Source organism: Somniosus microcephalus, chromosome 30 (genome assembly GCF_052327205.1).
Source record: "Somniosus microcephalus isolate GS21.2 chromosome 30, FLI_Smic_1.0, whole genome shotgun sequence".
In the NCBI taxonomy this organism is placed as follows: domain Eukaryota; kingdom Metazoa; phylum Chordata; class Chondrichthyes; order Squaliformes; family Somniosidae; genus Somniosus; species Somniosus microcephalus.
This window is the reverse complement of record NC_141016.1, coordinates 32,089,527-32,113,337: the sequence shown is the minus strand read 5'-3', so window position 1 is coordinate 32,113,337 and position 23,811 is coordinate 32,089,527.

Here is a 23,811-nt window from a genome sequence, read left to right as displayed (position 1 = left end):
TTCTCTCCCATTTTGATTCTTGTACAGGGCTGCCTCATGCTGTAGTTAATTGCGTTCACTCTCTTCATCTCTGTCTGTGTCTGTGTCTGCATTTCTCCCTCTGCCTGTGTCTCTCTATATCTCTCTGTCTCTGTCTACCTTTCTCTATCTCTGCCTCTCCATCCCTCTGATAAAAGTACAGTGTCACTACATGCTCTAGACCAAAGCTTTAAATCACCTCTCTCTCTCTGTCAATCTCCAGTCCCACTCACTCCCACCGCTCTTTGTTCCTCACATATTCTCTGTTCTACCCTCGAACAGTGGAACTGCAGCTCCGGGCAGTTCAGGCTCCAATACTTAAACCAGAGACACTGCATTCATGTCGAGCTGTTTTTATTTCTGTTCAAATAGGTTCATGTTCATCTAAATACTTGGATGTGAGCTTCGCCGATGGGCAGTTCTACTCAGATATTGTATTGGTAAAACATATGGTCGATTTGCATTGTTTAATGAAGGCTAAATACTTACATACATTTTTTTCTTACATAACCACAACATAAAATGCTGGCTCACTACATCTATTTCTCCAAACAATAAGCCAGCACTGAAACGTCTATATTTCCTGTTTTGTTGAAAAGACTGTGAGGCGCATGACTGTGAATGTAGTTCCCAACAGTGAGTCCTGTGGTGTCCGCCCATTTTTTAAAGGGTTTATAAAAAAATACTTGTACAAGTATCTATTCTGGCAACAGGTCTGCTGGAGTCGCATCATTAGATTTAGTTCTTCTTCTGTGTCTAATATCGCCCGCTGATTACCTGGGCCTCTCTATCTGAAATCTAACTGTGAGTCTTGTCATTTAATACAGTCTGAATCCACCAAATGTATTGCGATCATGTTTGCTCTTCAGTTTAGGCAAATGGAATTATACCACTGACCTTTAACAATAAATGGAATAAAACAACAACTATACAGGGCCTATAAAATAGTAAAACGTCCCATGGCGCTTCACAGGCGCTTTATGAAACAAAAATTAGCAACCAGCCATATAAGGAGATATTGGCCTGGAAATTGCGGTCGGAGGCTTGCCGCCCACGTACACCTCCAAACCGCAAAAATCCTCCGTACTTAGCTGATGGCTCTGGAGCTTCTGACTCTCGCGGTCCTGGGCCTGCAGGCCTGCGCCTGAGTAAAGGCCCACGGGTCCCAGGGGCACAGGCGGTTCGCAAGTGTCACTGTGATCATGTGGGCTAGGCCAACCAGTGACAAAGGTCGGATTCCTATTGCGCTCAATGGGAATCGATCACCGGACGGAATCTCTATAAGCATAATAGGAATCACATGATCAATACAACTTGACAACACTGACATAAAAATAAATAATCACAGGTTCAAAATTAATTAAATTATCATTTTATTAAATATTTATAAAGTAATTAATTTTTTGAATAATTAATATTAAAAAAATTAAACGGGACAAAGATAACCTAAATTAATTTTAGTTGTAAGTGAATGTTTAAATCATTTCAAATATATTTTAACATTTACTTAAATGCTTATGCTGGTAAACGAAGGCCTTACATGATCTTTTACCGGGAATAAGGGTTTGGTGGGTATTAGCTGGGCAGTAGTTGGGCAAATAGCACAAATCTCTGCCACCGAAAGTGAATGTGTAGTGGCTGGGTACGATCTGTGAAGGAGAAACTTGACAGATCGCAAGTTCCGTGTTATCACGCATGTGCATTGTGTGCAGAAACCCTGAATTGCGGGACACTTACAACGTTGTACGCCATCAGAGACCCCGTAAAGTCCTGGCCAATATGGCAGACGTCCAATAGCTTGGTAAAAGAGTTTGGTTTCAATGAGTGTCTTAAAGTGGGAAAGAGAGATAGAGAGGTGGAGAGGGTAGCATCATGGTAATGGTACTGGGCTAATAATCCAGAAGCCGAGACTTATGATTCAGAGACGCAAGTTCAAATCGCACTAAATTCAGCTAATGAAATAAATCTGGAATAAAAAGCAATATCAGAAATGAAACTATCGGACTGTCTTAAAAGCCCATCTGGTTCACTAATGTCCTTTAGAGACGGAAATCTGTCGTCCTTGCCTGGTTTGCCCTAAATGTGAATCCAGACCCACAGCAGTTGACTGTTAACTGCCCTCTGAAATGGCCCAGCAAGCCACTCAGTTGTAACAAACTGCTACAAAACACAATAATAAGAACAAACCGGACAGACCACCCGGCATCGACCTTGGCACTGGTTGCAAACACGACAACAGCACACCCAGCCTAGTCCTCCTCACCAAACATCTGGGGACTTGTGAAAACATTGGGAGAGCTGTCCCACACAGACTGGTCAAGCAACAACCTGATATAGTAATAATCATAGAATCATACCTTTCAGCCAATGTCCCAAACTCCTCTATCACCATCCCTGGGTATGTCCTGTCCCAGCAACAGGACAAGGCCCCACCAGGGGTAGTGGCAGAGTGGTCCTGTGAGTGTGCAACATTGACTCCAGACCACATGATGTCTGATGCCAAATGGGCAAGGAAACCTCCTGCTGAAAACCACCTACTGCCCTCCTTCAGCTGATCAATCAGTACTGCTCCACGTTGAACACCACTTGTAATAAGCAGTAAGAGAAGCACAGAAGGTACTCTGGTTGGGGGACTTCTATGCCGTTCAGTAGCAACACTACTGGCCGAGTCCTGAAGGGCATAGCTGCCAGTCTGGGACTGCGACAGTTAGTGTGAGAACCAACACGACCTCTTCCTCACCAAACGACCTGTCTCAGGTGCATCTGTCCATGCCAGTATTGTTAGTAGCAATGACCACCTCACAGTCATTGTGGAGACAAAGTCCCGTCTTCAAACTGAGGACCCCCTCCATCGTGTTGAGAGGCACGACCACTGTACTAATTGGGATAGATTCAGAACAGATCTAGCAGCTCAAAACTGGGCATCCACGAGACGCTGTGGGTCATCAACAGCAGCAGATTGATATTCCACCACAACTTGTAACCACATAACCTGGCATGTCACTAATTCTACAATTAACATCAAACCAGGGGACCAACCTTGGTTCAATAAGGAGTGTAGAGTAGCATGCCAGGAGCAGCACCATGCATAGCTAAAAATGAGGTGCTAACCTGGGGAAGCTACATGCATGCTAAAAAGTGGAAGCGCAGGCTTTCGACAGGGATAAGCGATCCACAATGAATGGATCAGATCAAAGCTCTACTGTCCTGTCACATCCAGTCCGGAGGAGGAGGCTGCATGAAAAACCCCATCCTCAATGGTGGTGGAGCCCAGCACCTGAGTGCAAAAGATAAGAATGAAGCTTTGGCAGTGATGATTGGATAATTCTTATCGGCCTCCTCCTGAGATCCCCACCATCACAGAAGCCAGTCTTCAGCCAATTCGATTCACTCCATGTGATATCAAGAAACGGCTGAGTGCACTGAATCCAGCAAAGGCTATGGGAGCCGACAACTTCCCGGCTTTCGTGCTGAAGACTTGTGCTCCAGAACTAGCCACGCCTCTAGCCAAGCTGTTCAAGTACAGCTACAACACTGTCATCCATCCGACAATGTGGCAAATTGCCCAGGTATGTCCTGTCCACAAAAAGCAGGGCAAATCCGATCTAGCCCATTATCACGCCATCAGTCTACACCCAATCATCAGCGAAGTGTTGGAAGGATTCATCGACAGTGCTATCAAGCAGCACTTATTCATCAATATCCAGCTCACTGATGCAAAGTTTGGGTTCCACCAAGTCCACTAGGCTCCCGACCTCATTAGAGCCTTGGTCCAAACATGGACAAAGGAGCTGAATCCCAGAGGTGAGCTGAGAGTGACTGCCCATGACATCAAGGCAGCATTTGACCGAGTGTGGCATTAACAATCCCATGTAAAACTGAAGTCAATAGGAATCGGGGCGCAAAGTCTCCACTGGCTGTAATGGTTGGAGATCAATTATCACAGCCCCAGGACATCGCAACAGGAGTACCTCAGGGCAGTGTCCTAGGCCCAAACATCTTCAGCTGCTACTTCAATGACCTTCCTTCCAACATAAGGTCAGAAATGGGGATGTTCGCTGATGACTGCACGGTCTTCAGTGCCATTCACAACCCTTCAGATAATGAAGCATTCCATGCCCGCATGCAACAAGACCTTGACGACGTGAAGGCTTGGGCCGATAAGTGGCAGGTAACATTCGCACAACAGAAGTGCCAGGCAATGACTATCTCCAACAAGCGGGAGTCTAACCACCGCCCCTTGACATTCAACAACATTACCTTTGCCTAATGCCCCACCATCAACATCCGGGGGGTTCACCATTGACCAGAAACATACCTGGCCAGCCACATAAATACTGTGACAAGAGCAGGTCGGAGGCTAAGTATTCTGTGGTGAGCATATCGACTCCTGACTCCCCCAAAGCCGTTCCACCATCTACAAGGCACAAGATAGGAGTGTGATGGAACACTTTCCACTTGCCTGGATGAGTGCACATCCAACAACACTCAAGAAGCTCGACACCATCCAGGGCAAAGCAGAACACTTGATTAATAGCCCATATACCACCTTAAATATTCACTCCCTCCACCACCATTGTGCATTGGCTGCAGTGTGTACAATCTACAAGATGCACTGCAACAACTCATCAAGGCTTCTTCAGCAGCACCTCCCAAATCCGCGACCACATAGGAACACCACCATCTCCAGGCTCCCTTCCAAGCCACACACCATCCTGACTTAGAAGTATATTGCCGATCCTTCATCATCACTGTGTCAAAATCCAGGAATTCCCTACCTAACAGCACTGTGAGAGTATCTTCACCAAATGGATTGCAGTGGTACAAGAAGGCGGCTCACCATCACCATCTGAAGGTCAATTAGGGATGGGCAATAAATGCTGGCTGTGCCTGCCGTGGCCATATCTAGAATAATATAAAAAGAGGTTTAGGAAGGGAATTCCAGATCTTAGGGCCTTGGAAGCTGTATATCCTTTAATTAACAAGAGCTGCATCAATGGACGTTGAACAAAAACTACTGATTAAGTTCAATTGTTTAGTCGAGTATTGATGGGAAATAGTTATTTTTTTTGAGGGGTGAAGTTCTATAGCAAGCTGGTGTGTCTGACTAAATATTTCATTATTTACATTATTTCAGTAGAATTAAAATCAGCCAGGTTCTGGACAGGGCATGCGATCCGCCTGTCAGATTAATACCCAGAGGTTGAGGATGAAATTTCACCAGAAATGTACGGGACAGACACTAAATAGTTAGAGGGACACAGGGGTCAGGCAGCACGGAGGCATAGTGGTTAGCATTGTTGCCTCACAGCGCCAGGAACCCGGGTTCGAATCTGGCCTCGGGTGACTGTCTATGTAGAGTTTGCACATTCTCCCCGTGTTTGCGTGGGTTTCCTCCGGGTGCTCCGGTTTCCTCCCACAGTCCAAAGATGTGCGGGTTAGGTTGGTTGGCTATGATAAATTGACCCTTAGTGTTAGGGGGATTAAATACGTGGGGTTATGGGGAAAGGGTGGGATATGTGTTGGTGTAGGGGTTACGGGGATCGGGTGGGATATGTGGGCCGATGGGCCGAAATGGCCTCGATCTGCACTGTGGGGTTTCTGTTTCTGAAATGTAACGGGCAATGTAAGGCAAAGGGGATTATTCTACTCCAGCTAAAAGGGGGGTTTAGAAAGGAGAGCGTACTTTCTCACTGGCAATAGCGCCAAAAGAACACTGTTCAATATTTGATATATTCGCATAACATCAGCCTTTTAATACAAAATCAAAGTACTGCAGATTCTGGAAATCTGAAATAAAAACAGAAAATGCTGGAAACACTCAGCAGGTCATAGAATCATAGAAATTTACAGCACAGAATGAGGCCATTCGGCCCATCGTATTTGTGGCAGCCGACAAAGAGCTATCCAGCCTTATCGCACTTTCCAACACTTAGTCCGTAGCCGTGTATGTTACGGCACTTCAAGTGCATATGCAAGTACATTTTAAATGTGGTGAGTGTTTCTGCCTCAACAATCCTTTGAGGCAGTGAGTTCCAGCCGGCCTCTGGGTGAAAGCACTGCCTGATAGTCTGGTGGATACAGATTTTTTAGTAGATTTCAAAAGGGAATTTCATACACACTTGAAGGTGAATAAAAGAGTAGGGATATGCGGCAAGAGCGGGGGAGTGAGAAAAACTGGATCCCTCTTTAAAAGCGCTGTTGCAGACAGGACGGCCGAATGGCCTCCTTCTGTGCTGTACTATTCTATGATTCTATGAATCAACTTTAAGGTGTGTTTGGGGCCCCAGATGGTGGGAATGCAGGAGGTAACAGGGCAGGTGTTTCATGTCCTGCGTGTGCATGGGAGTATGCCGTGGGATGGGGAGGGGATGTTGTGATTGATTGAAGAGTGGTCCAGGGTAACATGGAGGGAACAATCACGCTGGATTGATGAAAGGGGAGGGGAGGGGACGTTCTGTTTGCTGGTTGCATCAAGCTGGTGGTGGCGGACATGGCATGGGTTGATGCGTTACATGGTAAGGCTGGTGGGTTGGAAGGTGAAGACAGGGGAACACTATCATGGCACTGGGAGGGAGGGTAAGGGGTGAAATCAAAAGTGCATTTAATGGAATAGACATGGTCGAGGGACCTGTCAACCACGGTGGAGGGGAATCCTAGGTTGAGGAAAAAGGAAGACATATCAGAAGTACTGGAATGGAAGGTGCCATCATCAGTACAGATACGACGGATATTGGAGAAACTGGGAGAATGGAATAAGTCCTTACAGGATGTGGAATGGGAGGAAGTGAAATCAAGGTAGCTGTGGATCTCAGTGCGCTTATAGTAGATATTGGTCAGCAGCTTATCCCCAGAAATGGTGATAGAGAGGTCGAGGAAGGGAAAGGAAGAGTTGGAGATGGAGCATATGAAGGTGAGGGAGAGATGGAAATTGGAAGCAAAGTTGATGGAATTTTCCAGTTCGGAGCAGAGCAGGAAGTGGCATCATTATTGTCATCAATATACCGGAAATAGAGGTGAGGGAGAGAACCTGTCTGGAACTGGAACAAAGAATGTTCCACGTGTCCCAGGAAAAGGCAGTCAGCGCTAGGACCTATACCGGTTCCCATAGCAACACCTTTTATTTGGAGTAAGTGAGTGGAGTCAAAGGAGAAGTTTTGCAAGGTAAGGGTGGTGGTGGATGGGGATGGCTTGGCCCTCCGCTCAAGGAAGAAGCAGAGGGCCCTCAGGCCAGCCTGGTGGGGGATGGCGTTGTAGAGGGACTGGATGTCCATGGTGAAAAGGAGAAGGTTCGTGCCAGGAAAAGTGGCGGAGGGCGTCGACTTGAAACGTTAACTCAGTCCACAGCTACTGCCTGACCTGCTGAGTACTTCCAACATTTTCTGTTTTTATCATCCTTTTAATCCTGGATATAAATATAATATTAAATGTAGACAACTCAATAGTCTCGCAGAGAGTTCTTCCATTTTGTCTGAGCACTGTACTATTTTATAGTTTAAACCTAGGTGTTTTGCCCTTTTAAAACTCTTTCTACATCCTGATTACAATCAGTGTATTAACTGAGAGAGCGTGTGGTTTACAGCGTTTACTGTCAGTCACAGACTGCATTTAGATGAATGTTAAACAAGCCGTTAAACACATAGACAAAAACTGACCTGAACCATTCTGACCTATTATACAGTTGCCTTTATATCATGTTAGAAAATGACAGCGATAACCAGCTGAAATATCTACTTAAAGTTTTTGTTCTGTTCTCGGTGACCTAAAGAGACCGTTTAAAAGGACCTCAGATGAATATGTGTGTGGGTATTGAGAGTATTGTGTTTGGACTGGGGTTTGTATGGCTGATAATTATGCTATCCTGTGGATTTTCCATAATCCCAAATCAGTCTCATTAATAGAAGAAACAGAAGAATATGGAGAATTTCACGGCGAAGTTCTACAGAGATTACCAAATGATTGACTTGCAGTTCAATGAGGGCAACCACTCCATTAGGGGCTCTTAAGCAAGCTCTTGGGCTGACCTTCAGTCTGAATGTGATCTGAAGCTCAGACTGCTGAGTTTTGCTAGAATCTATTATTAGGGACGTGGTATCAGGGCACTTAGAACATCGAAATATGATTAGGCAAAGTCAACAGGGTTTCATGAGAGGAAACGTGTTTGACAAATCTGATACAGGATCTTAAAGACGTAACTAGTAGAATCGATAAGGGGGAACTAGTGGTTATAGCGTATTTGGATTTTCAAAATGCTTTCGATAAGGTGCCACACAAGAGGTTATTAAACAAAATTAGGACTCATGGGATAGGTGCAATATATTAGCACGGATTGAGGATTGGTTACTGGACAGAAAACAGAGAATAGGAATAAACGGGTCTTTTTTGGGTTGGCAGGCTGTAACTAGTATGGTACCGCAAGGATCAGTGCTTGGGCTTCAGCTATTTACAATCTATATTAATGACATAAATGAAGGGACTGAGCATAAATTATGAAAGTTTACTGATGATACAATGTTAGATTGGAATATTAGCTAAGAATAGGATGCAAAGAGGCTGCAAAGAGATATAGACAGGTTGAATGAGTGGGCAACAACATTGCAAATGGAATACAACGTGGGAAATTGTGAAGTTATCCACTTTGGTAGGAAAAACAAAAAAGAAGAATATTTTTTGAATGTTGAGAGACTGGGAAATGTTTGCATTCAGAGGGACCTGGTTGTCCTTGTACACGATTCACTGTAACTTAACATGCTGTTGCAGCAAACAATTAGGAAAGCAAATAATCTGTTAGCCTTTGTTACAAAGGAATTAGTGTATAAAAGTGAATAAGTCTTAATACAATTATACAGGGCATAATGATGCCACACCTGGAGTACTGTGTACAGTTCTGGACACCTTACCTAAGGAAAGACTACTTGCCTTCGAGGGAGTGTAACGGAGGTTCACTGGTTCCTGGGGATTGCCCTAAGATGAGAGATTGAGTGGACTAGGCTTATATTCCCAAGGGTTTAGATGAATGAGAAGTGATCTAATTGAAACATATATAATTCTTAAGGGGCTTGACATGTATAATGTTGAGAAAATGTTTCCCCTGGCTGGGGAATTTAGAACACGTAGCCACAGTCTCAAAAGAAGTTGTCGGCCAATTAGGACTGAGATGATGAGAAATGTCTTCACTCAAAGAATTGTGAAACTTGGGAATATTCTACCCCAGATAGCTGTGGCTGCTCAGTTGTTGAGTATATTCAAGACAGAGGTTGACAATTTTTTTGAAATTAAGGGATATGGGCATAGTGTGGGAAGGTGGAGTTGAGGATGATAATCAGCCATGATCTTTTTGAATGGTGGAGCAGGCTCGAAGGGCCAAATCACCTGCTCCAGCTCCTATTTCTTATGTTCTTATGTTATTTCGGTGCTTATGACAGCGAGTGCCTGTTCTATGTGTATTTAGTTCTTGTTCTTAAATTGTGAGGGACCGTTCAGTACAATGATTCGGCTCAAGGCCTTTACTTTGTTTAGTTCTTGTTAGATTGTGCCTGACGGTTCTGTACAGTGATTCTGCTCCTGTCCCTTGCTCTCCTTATTTCTTTCTGCATCGGTTTCATTATGTTCCAAAAGACAATTTTAAACACATCGGTTCACTCAATATTTGTATAAATTTCCATTGTTTATAAAGTGATTGCCAATTGAAGTTCTATCCACAAATTGGGTCACCTTTTAGAGAGTGGCTGTTCAATGAACGATCTCTGTAGTTGTCTCTCGAGGCTTATCTCATCCGTGTGCTGTTGAGCACCTGGCGGAATGATGCTGAATTTCGAAATGGAGTTAAATATTTAAATGTTTAAAAATAAGAGTGTAACAGAAAAATGCCCACAACAAGGATAATTGGTAAAAATACAAAGTTAAAAGCTCTATATCTGAATGCTCGCAGTATTTGTTACAATATAAATTAGTTGACGGCACAAATAGAAACAAATGGGTAAGATCTGATCGCCATTACAGAGACGTGGTTGCAAGGCGACCAGGACTGGGAACTGAATATTCCAGGTTATAAGGTAATTCGGAAGGATGGATAGAAAGGAAAGGGAGCTGGGGAGGCTTTGTTGGTAAAAGATGGGATTAGTGCAGTGGTGAGGACTGATATTGGCTCAGAAGATCAAGATGTAGAATCGGTCTGTGTGGAGATAAAAAATAATAAGAGGAAAATGTCTCAGGTGGGCGTAGTCTACAGGCCCCCTCCATAAGGAACAGCTCCCTCTTATCCCAGTACTGGTGCCACTGCCCTACAAATTGAAACCCATTTCTCCCACACCCGTCTTTGAGCCACTCATTCATTTCTCTCATCTTATTCATCCTATACATGGTACTGCTCCTCGAGATTCCGTTGAGCTTCATTAGAACAGTGCAGTAGGTCACGGTCAGAGAGGTCAGAGTGGGAGTGAGGCGGAGAATTAAAATGACATGTGACCAGAAGCTCAGGGTCATGATTGCAGACTGAATGGAAATGTTCAGTAAAGCGATCACCCAATCTGCGTTTGGTCCCACAAATGTAGAGGAGACTGCACCGTGAGCAGTGAATGCAGTATACTAAATTGCAAAAAGTTGGACAGAGTATAAAGCAATGAATAATGGAGGCCTGTGGAAAAGGTACGGTAATAATCATGGGTGATTTTAATCTCCATATTGATTGGACAAATCAAGTTGGCCATGGTAGCCTGGAGGAGGAGTTCATAGAGTGCATCTGGGATGTTTTCCTAGAGCAGTATGTAATGGAACCAACCAGGGAGCAGGCTATCTTGTACCTGGTACTATCTAATGAGACAGAATTAATAAATGATCTCAAAGTGAAGGGTACTCTAGGAAAGAGTGATCATAGCATGGCTGAATTTCAAATTCAGTTGGAGGGTGAGAAAGTTGTATCACAAACCAGTGCCCTGATCTTAAACAAAGGCAATTATAAGGGCATGAGGGCAGAACTGGCTAAAGTGGACAGGAAAAACAAATTAAAGGGTAAGAAAGTTGATATGCAGTGTCAGACATTTAAGGAGATATTTCATAACTCTCAACAAAAATATATTCCAGTAAGAAAGAAATATTTTAAGAGAAGGGAGCACACCATCCGTGGCTAAATAAGGAAGTAAAGGATGGTATCAAATTGAAAACGAAGGCAAACAATGTTGCCAAATGGGTGGGCGACCAGAGGATTTGGATTTTAAAAAAAAACAGCAAAGGATGACTAAAAAAATAATAAAGCGAGAGAAGATGAATTGTGAGAGTAAGCTGGCAAGATTCGTTAAAACAGATAGTAAGTGCTTCTACAGGTATATAAATGGAAGAGGGTAGCTAAAGTAACCGTTGGTCCCTTATCGGATGAGACTGAGGAATTAATAATGGGGAACGGGGGAATGGCAGAGATTCTGAACAAATATTTTGCAGCTATCTTCACTGTAGAAGACACTAACAACCTCCCGATAATGGATAATTAATGGGCCACAGGGAATGGGGATCTAAAGACAATCACTATCACTAAGGAAACAGTACTCGGGAAAATAATGGTACTAAAAGACGACAAGTCCCTGGACCAGATGGCCTGCATCCCAGGGCCTTAAAACAAGTGGCTGCAGATATAATGGATGCATTGGTTGCAATATACCAAAATTCCCTGGACTCTGGAGAGGTCCCAGCGGATTGGAAAACCGCTAATGTAACACCCCTATTTAAGAAAGGAGGGAGATAGAAAGCAGGAAACTATTGATCAGTTAGCCTTACATCTGTCGTTGGGAAAATGCTGGAGTTCTTCATTAAAGAAGCACTAGCAGGTCATTTAGAAAAAATATATAATTCAGTCAAACAGAGTCAGCATGGTTTTAGGTAAGGGAAATCATGTTTAACAAATTTGCTGGAGTTCTGTGAGGATGTAACAAGCAGGGTGGACAAGGAGGAGCCAGTGGATCTGGTGTATTTTGATTTCCAGAAGACATTCAATAAGTTGCCACAGAAAAGGTAACTGCTTAAGATAAGAGCTAACGAAGTTGGGGGTAATATATTAGAATGGATACAGAATTGGCCTATTAACAGAAAGCAGAGAGTCGGGATAAATGGGTCATTTTCTGGTTGGCAAAAGGTAACTAGTGGGGTGCCACAAGAATCGGTGCTGGGGTCCCAACTATTTACAATCTACATTAATGACTTGAATGAAGGGATCGAGTGCAATGCAGACAAGTTTGCGGATGATACAAAGATGGGTGGGAAAGTAAGTTTTGCAGAGGACTCAAAGAATCTGCAAAGGGATATAGACAGGCTAGGTGAGTGGGCAAACATTTGGGAGATGGAGTATAATGTGTGATAGTGCGAGGTTATACACTTTGGCAGGAAAAATAAAAAAACAAACTATTATTTAAGTGGAGAGAGATTACGAAATGCTACAGTTCAGAGGGACGGGGGGGGGGTCCTTGTGCATGAAACACAAAAAGCTAACATGCAGGTACAGCAAGTCATCAAAAAGGCAAATGGAATGTTGGCCTTTATTTCAAGGGGGTTGGAGTATAAAAGCAGCGAAGTCCTGCCACAACTGTACAAGGTACTGGTGAGACCGAAATTTGAGTACTGCGTACAGTTTTGGTCTCCTTATTTAAGGAAGGATATACTTGCATTGGAGGCAGTTCAGAGACGATTCACTAGGTTAACTCCAGAGATGAGGGATTTCACTTATGAGGAAATGTTGAGCAGGCTGGGCCTATACTCATTGGAAGTTAGAAGAATGCGAGGTGATCTTATCGAAACATTTAAGATACTGAGCAGGCTCGACAGGGTAAATGCAGAGAAGATGTTTCCCCTCATGGTGAAATCTAGAACTCGCGGGCACAGTCTCAGAATAAAGGGTCGCCCATTAAGAACAGAGATGACGAGGAACTTCTTTTTTCAGATGGTAGTAAATTTGTGGCATTCTCTGCCCCAGAGAGCTGAGGATGCTGGGTCATTAAATACAGTTAAAGTGGAGATAGGCACATTTTTGCAAGATAAGGGTGTGAAGGGTTATGGGGATCGGGCTGGGAAGTGCCCTAGATCAGCCAAGATCTTATTGACTGGCGGAGCAGGCTCGAGGGGCCAAGTGGCCTATTGCTGCTCCTATTTCTTATGTTATTTGTAGCTCATCATTCGATGAGGTACTTGACAACCTTCCAGATGCAACATCGAGTTCAACAGTTTCAGATCATAAACACTGCTCCCAGGATTTCGGACAGTGTGCGCAGGTAATGAATCTGTTGTCCATTTAAACATCCCTGCCTTTCACCCTATTACAGAGCTTCTCTGTTGTTATATCCCCGGCAACATTCCTTCTCTTGAGGTGGTTTGTATAGTTTGGAGGAATGAGGAGGCCACTTTTTCCTTGATGATCATAAGCTAAGTGGAGGAGACGACTATAGAGATCTGTGAATAAAAATACATAAATTACTAAACCTATCAACACATGAAGGTCATAAAGTGTCCCATGTGCTGGGTTCATTTCTAAAGAGAGAGAATACAAAAGCAGGGAGGTAATTTAAAATTGAGCTAGGACCTTGCTTAGACCACTCTTGGAGTAATGTGTGCAGTTCTGATCTCCATACTGTAAAAATGATAATGAAGGACTAGAGAAAATGCAGCTAAGATTTTCAGGAATGTTACGTCAATTGAGATGATGTGACTATCAGAAAGATTGAGCAGGCTGGGGCTCTACTCTCTGGAAAAGACAAGACTACGAGGAGACAGCATAGAGATCTACAAAATTATGAAGGAGTCCGATTGTGTGAATGTGGAGAAACTGTTTTGGTTTGTGGGTGAGCCCAAAACAAGGAGGCATTAATATAAAATAGCCACTAACAGATCAGGTAAAGCAGTTAGGTGGATTTATTTTTCACACTGACAGTGGTGAGACTGTAGATCTAGCTGCCACATGGGGTGTTTGATGTAGATAACATTGACACATTCAATGGGAGGCTTGATACTTAAATGAGAGGGAAGCTAATAGATGGATTCGGGGCATGGTGGGATGATGTCATTAGAGTGGGAGGAGGCTTGTGTGGAATTTCCACACTGGCACAGTCCAGTTGTGCCGAGCTGCCTTTTTGCTGTGCTGTAGATTCCAGGAAGTTCTTTGTAATTGTTATCATTGTGTGTTCAAGTTATTTAAAGCTAGTCATTGAATCAGTGCACACTGAAGAAATACTGCCCAAAAAATGTTTCTATCCAACACGGCCCCGTCACAAGGATCACGGTTCTGAATGATTGTTCATTTATTTTCACTGATGATTTCCTCTTGGTACATTATGTTCCACATAATGTGTTTATTTGATTACCTATCATTGTCTTCTAATATATATTTTGGTTCATACAATTTTTGTTTATTTTGAACTGTTGTGTATTGGAGCCCACCCTGCTGTGACTGTTCTCACTGACTGTAGTGATTCTACATTCACCCACTGTACAGCGACCTCCATTGTTTATTGCCCATTTATTTATTGTCGAGTTTTGCACTAGAGAGACTCTGCTTTGACTAGTATCACTGACTGTAGTGATTCTACAGTCACCCACTGTCCAGGGACCAGCATTGATTCTTTCACCATTTTGCTGCATTGATCCACTGTAAAGTGACAGTGTGGCTGAGCCGTGCTGCTCAGTACTGCTTCACAGTCACAGTCCATTAATGGGCTTTGCAACTTTTTCAGACAACTTGCCAGATATTTAAGGGAATGTGTTTCAATCACTCAGTGACACTCTCAGAGAGAAGCCGAGCCCACAGATATATTTACTGGTAATCAGATGTTGTACATTTTCACCTTCGATGTACTATGCCAGGGAGAGACGATATGTGTTCCATGTGGTAGTGTATGTTCCTTTAAGAGCCCCCTGTGTACTGTAATGCCGGTAATGGCCACTCGGGCTATATAAGCCTGTATATTGTGTTGTATCAGTTAGTTCACCTCCAGACTTTGTTCAGTAAACACCTGTGAAACCAACTCCTACCTTCAGTGTCTCTATTAACACACGGATACAACAGTGGTGACGAATTGGAAACGGACTTACCTGCAATTCGGCAGCACCTCAAGGACATCGATTCCTCAGACGTCCAAAGTCAAAGAAAAGCAAGAAAAAAAACCTGTGGTTTCACCAGCTAGCGGAGCTGGTGGCAGGTACTGCAATAATCCTTCCTGGGCGGCGGGCTGGGGCTCCATCGGCTGGCTCTGCAGCGAGGCCAAGCAGCGAAGGCGGAGGCAAGCAGAAACAGACGGGGGGGAGCACTTGGGAGAGGGCCGGTGCTGCAAAGCAGGTCGGCGTTCGGACCTAGCAGAGAGGTGGGAAAAGTCCCAGAGAGTCCGGCGGGACTAGTCTCCAACTGTAAATTAAAAAAAATAAAAAAACCCGCGGAAAACAGCGTTTTCAGCAGCAGCAGCGCCATATCTTTTCTGCAGGGAAGAAAGAAAAGCGCAGGAAGCGCCATTTTTTTCCAGGATGCCTAAGGCTGGCAATATTTATGCTTTTGATAACGATATAGAGGACTGGACCACATATGTGGAAAGAGTGAAGGTATATTGCACAACAAATGGAATAGAAAATGATAAAAATGCATCAGTACTTCTAAATCTAATGGGCGCAAAGACATACGGGCTGTTACGAAACTTAATCACTCCAGCCAAACCAAAGGACAAGAATTTTAAGGAAATTGTTGATACCCTACAGGAGCACTTAATCCCAACACCGCTGCTTATAGCGGAACAATTCAAATTCTTCAAGAGGAATCAGCACAAGAATGAAAGTAACGCTGATTACCTCACCGAATTAAGAAAGCTATCAAAGCACTGCCAATTCGGGGCAGGACTGGCAAATTCTCTTCGAGACAAATTCGTCTGCAGTCTCCTAAGTGAAGGAACACAGAAAAGGCTACTTTCTGAGAAAGATTTGACACTGGACAAGGCTTTCAGTATGGCTGTATCATACGAAGCAGCTGCAAGAGGAGCTGCAGAGATACAGCAAAAGACACAGGACTTCGGCTCCCATGAAATGACACAGGGTTTCGAGAGATGTTATCACTGTGGCAGATCCACCCATGAGCAGAGGGACAGCTGGTTCAAGGAAAAAGCATGCAGGCAATGCGGAAAGATTGGAGACATTGCACGGGTATGCCGATCTGGACAAAAACAATCCACGGACAGGAAAAAAAAAATCAATAAAGAAAAGTACAGAAAGGTACAAATGATGGCGTACAGTCGTATCAGAAGACCAGAAGAGTGATAGCGACTCCAGAAACAAGAGACTAAGCTGTCTTAAATTAAATAATGTAATTGCCAAAGAAGATTACCAGACCATTTGAGTTACCCTCATGATAGCAGGGTCCCCAGTTAAAATGGAGCTAGATAGAGGATCAGCTCTGACCATCATAAATCGACGGGATTATAAGCAGCTATTTCCACATATACCTTTAAAAGACACATCAATTATCTTGAAAACATATACGGGGCAGAAAGTATACCCCAAAGGAAAAATAAGGGTGCCTGTTGTATACAACGGCAAGGAAATACAGAAGTTGTATTTATACGTTCTACAAGATGGTGGTCCACCGCTGTTGGGATGTGAATGGATCAGGAAGATACGTTTAGACTGGCACTCCATTCAGGCACTGACGGTGACCAGTAAGAAAAAAAATGACGATGACGTCATACCTCAACGATTAAAAGACATCTTGGCCAACGCCAAGAAAGTGTTTCAAGAGAAACTAGGAACCTTAAAAGGCATCACCGCCTTAATAAGAGTGGAAGATGCAGCAATTCCCAAGTTTTTTAAGGCAAGGCCAGTGCCATATGCAATTCGTCCAGCAGTCGAGGCAGAGTTGGAGAATTTGGAAAAGGCAGGCGTATTATCCAAGATAGATTGGAGCGAGTGGGCAACACCCATCATCCCGGTCATGAAGAAAACGTTGAATAATGATAAATCTGAAGAACAGAGAAAAATTCGCATCTGTGGAGACTTCAAGGTGACTGTAAACCCGGTCCTTCACACGGTACAGTATCCTCTTCCGAGGATAGAAGATATTTTCGCCTCACTATCCGGAGGGAAACGTTTCACCAAAATTGACTTGGCACAGGCATATCTACAGATGGAAGTTGAAGAGGCCTCTAAAAAGTATCTCACGATAAATACACACAAAGGCCTGTACCAGTACAATCGACTGGTTTTCGGAGTAGCATCAGCTCCAGCTATCTGGCAAAGAGCTATGGAGCAAGTCCTCCAAGGGATTCTGGGGACTCAATGCTAGCTAGACGACATCCTTGTAACAGGAGAAAACGACAACGAACACCTTGCCAATTTGGAGCAGGTGCTCACTAGGCTGAGAGAACGGGGTCTTCGAGCAAATGCCCCAAGTGCGAATTTTTCCAGAAACAAATATCATATTGTGGCCACATAATTAATAAGGAAGGGTTGCATAAGTCACCTGAAAAAATTGAAGCGGTCATAAAAGCCCCAGCACCTGAAAATGTTTCACAATTAAGGTCGTACCTGGGATTGATAAATTACTATCATAAATTTTTACCGAACTTATCAACACTTCTGCACCCTCTTAATGAACTGCTACAAACAGGAGTAATTTGGAAATGGAGCGAAGACTGTAAACGTGCCTGCCATAAATGCAAAGACTTAATCACGTCCAAGGAAGTTTTGGCTCATTACAACCCATCACTGCCAATCAGACTGGCGTGCGATGCATCCCCTTATGGCGTAGGAGCAGTATTATCGCATAGATTCCCTGATGGTTCGGAATGGCCGATAGCTTTTGCGTCACGCTCATTGAACTCAGCTGAGCGTAACTATGCCCAAATCGACAGGGAAGCACTCAGCCTGGTATGGGGAGTGAAGAAATTCAACCAAACCTACACGGACAGAAATTTACCTTAATGACTGACCATCAACCCCTCATCTCCATATTCAACCCTAAAAAGGGTGTTCCCATTATGACAGCACAAAGGCTACAGAGGTGGTCCCTTTTTCTAGGGGCACACCAATATGACATAGAATACAAAGGATCAAAACAGCATGGGAATGCTGATGGTTTATCGCGTCTACCGTTGCCAACGGTAGAAAAGGCACCTACAGTAGACCCAGTGGAGATGTTCCACTCTACCATAGTCGAATGTCTACCAGTAACAAATTCTGCCATTGAAAGGGAAACGAGAAATGACCCGACTCTCTCACGAGTCTATGATTTAACAGTGAAGGGATGGCCAGTACATGGCGAACCACTGTTGCCAGCATTCTCGCAAAGAAGAGAACAGCTGTCAGTGTGCGGAGGAACCTTGATGTGTGGATCCAGAGTGGTGATTCCACCCAAACTCCAGGATAAAGTGCTAAAGGAGCTTCACGAGGGGCATCTGGGTGGAGTGAAAATGAAGAGCCTAGCCAGGGCGTTTGTATGGTGGCCAGGTATCGATGGAGGCATCGAAGGAATGACCAAGAGCTGCCTAGGATGCCAGAAGGTCCAAAACGCTCCACCACAAGCCCCTCTACATCCATGGGAGTGGCCCTCATTTCCATGGCAAAGGGTACACATCGACTTTGCTGGTCCATTTATAGACTCAATGTTCTTAATCGCGGTTGATGCACACTCCGAGTGGCCGGAGGTAATAAAGATGTCCTCCACCACCACGGAAAAAACCATCACAGTATTCAGGACCATATTTGCCAGGAATGGGCTGCCTGACCAGATCTGTTCTGATAATGGACCGCAATTTGTGTCCGAAGAATTCAGGAAGTTCTTAAAAAACAATGGGGTTAAGCACTACACGTCCGCCCCATACCATCCCGCCACCAATGGATTGGCTGAAAGGTTTGTCCAGACCTTCAAGAAGGCCATAAAGGCCATGGGTAATGAAGACATAAAACTTCAGCATAAGTTAGATAACTTCTTGTTTGCATACAGGAATGCAACACATATGGTTACAAACTAAACTCCCGCCATGATATTCTTCAATAGAAGCCTAAGATGCCGGCTGGATTTGATCAAGCCAAACATCAGAAGGGACGTGGAGAACCGGCAATTTCAAGGCATGAATGAAAGGCCAACTAGAACCTTCCAGATTGGCCCGGGACTACCGTACCGAGAAATGGCAGCCTGGAACTATTTGCACATGACTAGGACCGCTGATGTATACCGTGGACATTGGAGAAAGCATAATAAGGCGCCATGCTGACCAGATCATAGAGTCATCCGAAAAGGGACAACCTACACCACAACTCTATATGCCTAATGATGAAGTAGAGATACCCATAGTATCTACGTCCGATCCGGTGATACTGGAACCAGCTGAACCCGACACTGGCATTCAAGCCGAATCAGCCTTGCCAAAAGAACCTACTACACCACCAGAAACTACTACACCACCGAAGCGTTATCCAGACCGAGTCAGGAAGCCTCCAGAGAGGCTGACTTATAATTGATTAACTGCAGCAATGTGTAGATTATTGTTCTTGTAACATGTAATTAATGATTACTTAAAATATTATGTACTGGTTGGCTAAAAGGGGAGGAATTGTAGTGTATGTGCCTTTAAGAGCCCCCTGTGTACTGTAATGCCGGTAATGGCCACTCGGTCTATATAAGCCTGTATATTGTGTTGTATCTGTTAGTTCACCTCCAGACTTTGTTCAGTAAACACCTATGAAACCAACTCCTGCCTTCAGTGTCTCTATTAACACATGGATATAACACATGTAAACAACGGTGATCACTTGGAATCCAGAATGACCTTCCATAACCCCAGTGTGTGAAAAGCCGCTCACTGTCTGCAGAGCCTCAGAGCAGTCGCTGTGTGTTTTGCTGTTCTGTTGAACTGACAGGAAGCACCTGGCTTTGTTGTGATTTATGAGCTCGCGTTTTGTTGAATGTTCCCGTGAAACATTGACATACTGCTGCTGGACATTTCATCTGGGGGTTTGAAGATAGGCTGCATATCATCCAGCAGGTCAATGTATCGGGGGAAGCATATCTGGGTAATGTCATTAATTCACTGGAAACACATGACAGCTTAGTGTCAGCAAATAAACTTATCCCTTATCGCCAAGACTGAATCAGAGTACAAGATGGCGATAATCTATGCAAACGTTCCCAAACCTATCGCAAAAAAATATCAACAGGTCAGGATAAATAGACTCTTTCTGCATTCAAATCTATCAGTAAATTCATGTAGAACCGGAGCAGCAATTCTCCCTATAGTCTTAAAATGAATTAGAAGAATCCCGGAGCGGTTGAGGCTAATTTTGTATCTGTGTATATAGGTCAATGAAACATTGAAGCTCTAAGGAATCTAACACAATCAGGAAGAGTGCGGCCTGTATCACTCGTCATGATCCAATCCAAAGAGGGGATCCGAAGGTAGACGGTTGTTTGCAGAAACTGTCCATTGTAACTAAATAAATCAATTTAAATGTGGGTCTGATTTCTCCAAGAGTGAATATATATCTGGAGAATGAAAAGAGCTTGAATAGTTAATACAGATCAATGAATGGACACAGCTGAGGTGTTACTATAAAATGACCACAAGTCTGCAACAGGCAAATAATTCATTCCCGTGTTACGTGGAATGAAACAACTCAACGGGATGTCGCATTTACTATACTCCAGCACTGTGGCACTAACCACATATCGAAGGAGGGTTTGAAGCTAGTGACCAGAGCTTCCCTAATTTCCATGCTTACTTCCCTCAGTAACCTAGATCCCATCTGGCCCACATCCCAATCCTCCCCTTGTCTGACCAGGCTTCCGTTATGCCACTATATCATAATACCATGTGGTAATTTGTGCCTGCAGCTCACCAACCTTATTGAACGCGTTCTGTGTATTTAAGCACATGTACTCCAAATCCCAACTGGGCTGCCTCTAATTTCCTCTTCTCTGATACTGACTATTTCAGAGCTACTCTTTATTCTAATGCTTTTTGCCACCCCAAGTCCTCTGTGCACATTGTCTCTCCTATCCATTGCTTCATCACGGTGCCCCTCCCCCTGCCAAATTAGTTTAAATCCTCACTCATAGCACTCGTCAACCTCCGTGCAAAGTCATTGGTCCCTGCCAGATTGAGGTGCAATGCGTCCATTTTGTACAGGTCGCTCCTGCCCCAGAAGTGGTCCCAATCTCCGAGGAATGTAAAGCCGGCTCTCCTGCATAACATTTCAGCCGGCATCATCCTGCCTTATCTTACTGTTCGCACATGCAATAGCACATGGCAATGGGAGCGGCCACAGACCATGCAAGACTCACGTTGGCCGTTGTAGAAACGCCTGTCTGTCTACTGAATATTAAATCGCCCACAGCCACTGCATTCCTACACTTCACCGTGCCCCCCATGCAGTCACTTGTCCCCTGGTGCTGTCGATGCGATCTGGACTGTACTCCTTCGAGGTGTCGGCACCCTCACCAGTATTCAGCACTGAAAACTGGTTTATTTGCTCAGTCGTAGTCCCTGACACTGTTTTATTAATATAATACCAGAAAATGCTGGAAATACTCAGCAGGTCAGGCAGCATCTGTGGAGAGAGAAACAGAAATAACATTTCAGGTCGATGACCTATCATCAGAACTGGAAAAAGTTAGACTGTTTTAAGCATGTACAGAGGCAGTGAAAGGGAATGGGAGGAAATGAAAAAGGGAAGGTCTGTGAAAGGGTGGAAGACAGGATTGATTAAAAGACAACATGGATGATGGTGCAAGGCAACAAAAGATGGGTCTAGAGGAGCAATAAATGGCAACAGCAGAACCATTACCAGAACCTGCTGGCTGAATAAATGGGAGCAGTAGTTATGATCTGCAATTGTTGAACTCAATGTTGAGTTCAGAAGGTTGAAAATGCCTAATGGAAAGATGAGGTGCTGTTCCTAGAACTTCTGTGGAGCTTCATTGGAACAGTCGAGGAGGCCGAGGACAGAGAGGTCAGAGTGGGAGTGGGACGGAGAATTAAAAAAGCAAGCAACCAGAAGCTCAGGGTCACGCTTGCGGACTGAACGGAGGTGTTCAGCAAACTGATGTCAATCTTGGTTTTGTCTCCCCAATGTAAAGGGGACCGCACTGTGAGCAGTGAATACAGTATACTAAATTGAAAGAAGTACAAGTAAATCTCTGTTTCACATGGGAGGAGAGATTGGGGCCCCGGATAGAGGGAAGGGAGGATGTGAAAGGGTAGTTGAAACATCTTATTTTTCGTTTGTATTAATCTTATTACATATACTGTGACTCTATAAGTATTTATATGCAGCAGATTTGTATACCACCACAATCTGTACCCTCATTGCCCGGCATATTCCTCACTCTACCATTACCATCAAGCCAGGGGACCAACCCTGATTCAATAAGGAGTGTAGAAGTTTATGCGAGCAGTAGCACCAGGCATACCTTAAAATCCGCTGCCAACCCAGGAAAGCTGCAACACAGGACTACATGCATGCTAAAAAGCGAAAGCAGCATGTTATAGACAGTGTTAAGCGATACCACACTCAATGGATCAGATCAAAGCTCTGCAGTCCTGCCACATACAGTCATGAATGATGGTGTACCATGAAAGACCTAATGGGAGGAGGAGGCTCCATGAACATTCCCATCCTCAATGAAGGCAGAGTCCAGCACGTGAGTGCAAAAGACAAAGCTGAAGCGTTTGCAACCATCTTCAGCTAGCAGTGCCCATTCGATTATTCATATCGGCCTCCTCCTGAGGTCCCCACCATCACAGAAGCCAGCCTTCAGCCAATTTGATTCACTCCATGTGATATCAAGAAGCGGCTGAGCGCAATGGATACAGCAAAGGCTGTGGGCCCCGACAACATCCCGGCTGCTGTGCTAAAACCTGTGCTCCAGAACTAGCTGCGCCTCCAGCCAAGCTGTTCCAATACAGCTGTAACACTGGCATCTGTCCAACAATGTGAAAAACTGCCCAGGTATGCCCTGTCCACAAAAAGCAGGACAAATTCATTCCAGCCAATTACTGCCCCATCAGTCTACTGTCAATCATCAGCAAAGTGATGGAAGGTGATGTCGAGACTGCTATTAAGCAGCACTTACTCACCAATAACGTGCTGACTGATGCCCAGTTTGGGTTCTGCCAAGACGACTCGGCTGCCATCCTCATTACAGCCTTGCTGCAAACATGAACAAAGGAGCTGAATCCCAGAGGTGAGTTGAGAGTGACTGCCCTTGAGATCAAGGCAGCATTTGAGCTAATGTGGCATCAAGGAGCTCTAGTAAAATTGAAGTCAATGGGAATCTGGGGGAAAACGCTCCACTGGCTGGAGTCACATGCAGCACAAAGGAAGTGGTTGTAGTGGTTGGAGGTCAACCATCACAGCCCCAGGACATCGCTGCAGTTGTTCCTCAGGGCAGTTTCAAGGGCCAATCATTTTCAGTTGCTTCATCAATGACCTTCTCTCCAACATAAGGTCAGAAATGTGGATGTTCGTTGATGACTGCTCAGTGTTCAGTACCATTCACAACTCCTCAGATAATGAAGAAGTCTATGCCCGCATGGAGCAAGACCTGGACAACATTCAGGCTTGGGCTGATAAGTGGCAGGCAACATTAGTATCACACAGGTGCCAGGCAATGACTATCTCCAACAAACGAGCATCAAACCACCGCCCCTTTACATTCAACGGCATTACCATTGCCGAACACCCCACCATCAATATCCTGGGGGGTCAACATTGACCAGAAAACTAACTCGACCAGCAACAGAAATACGCTGGAAAGAAGATCAGGTCAGAGGCTAGGTATTCTGC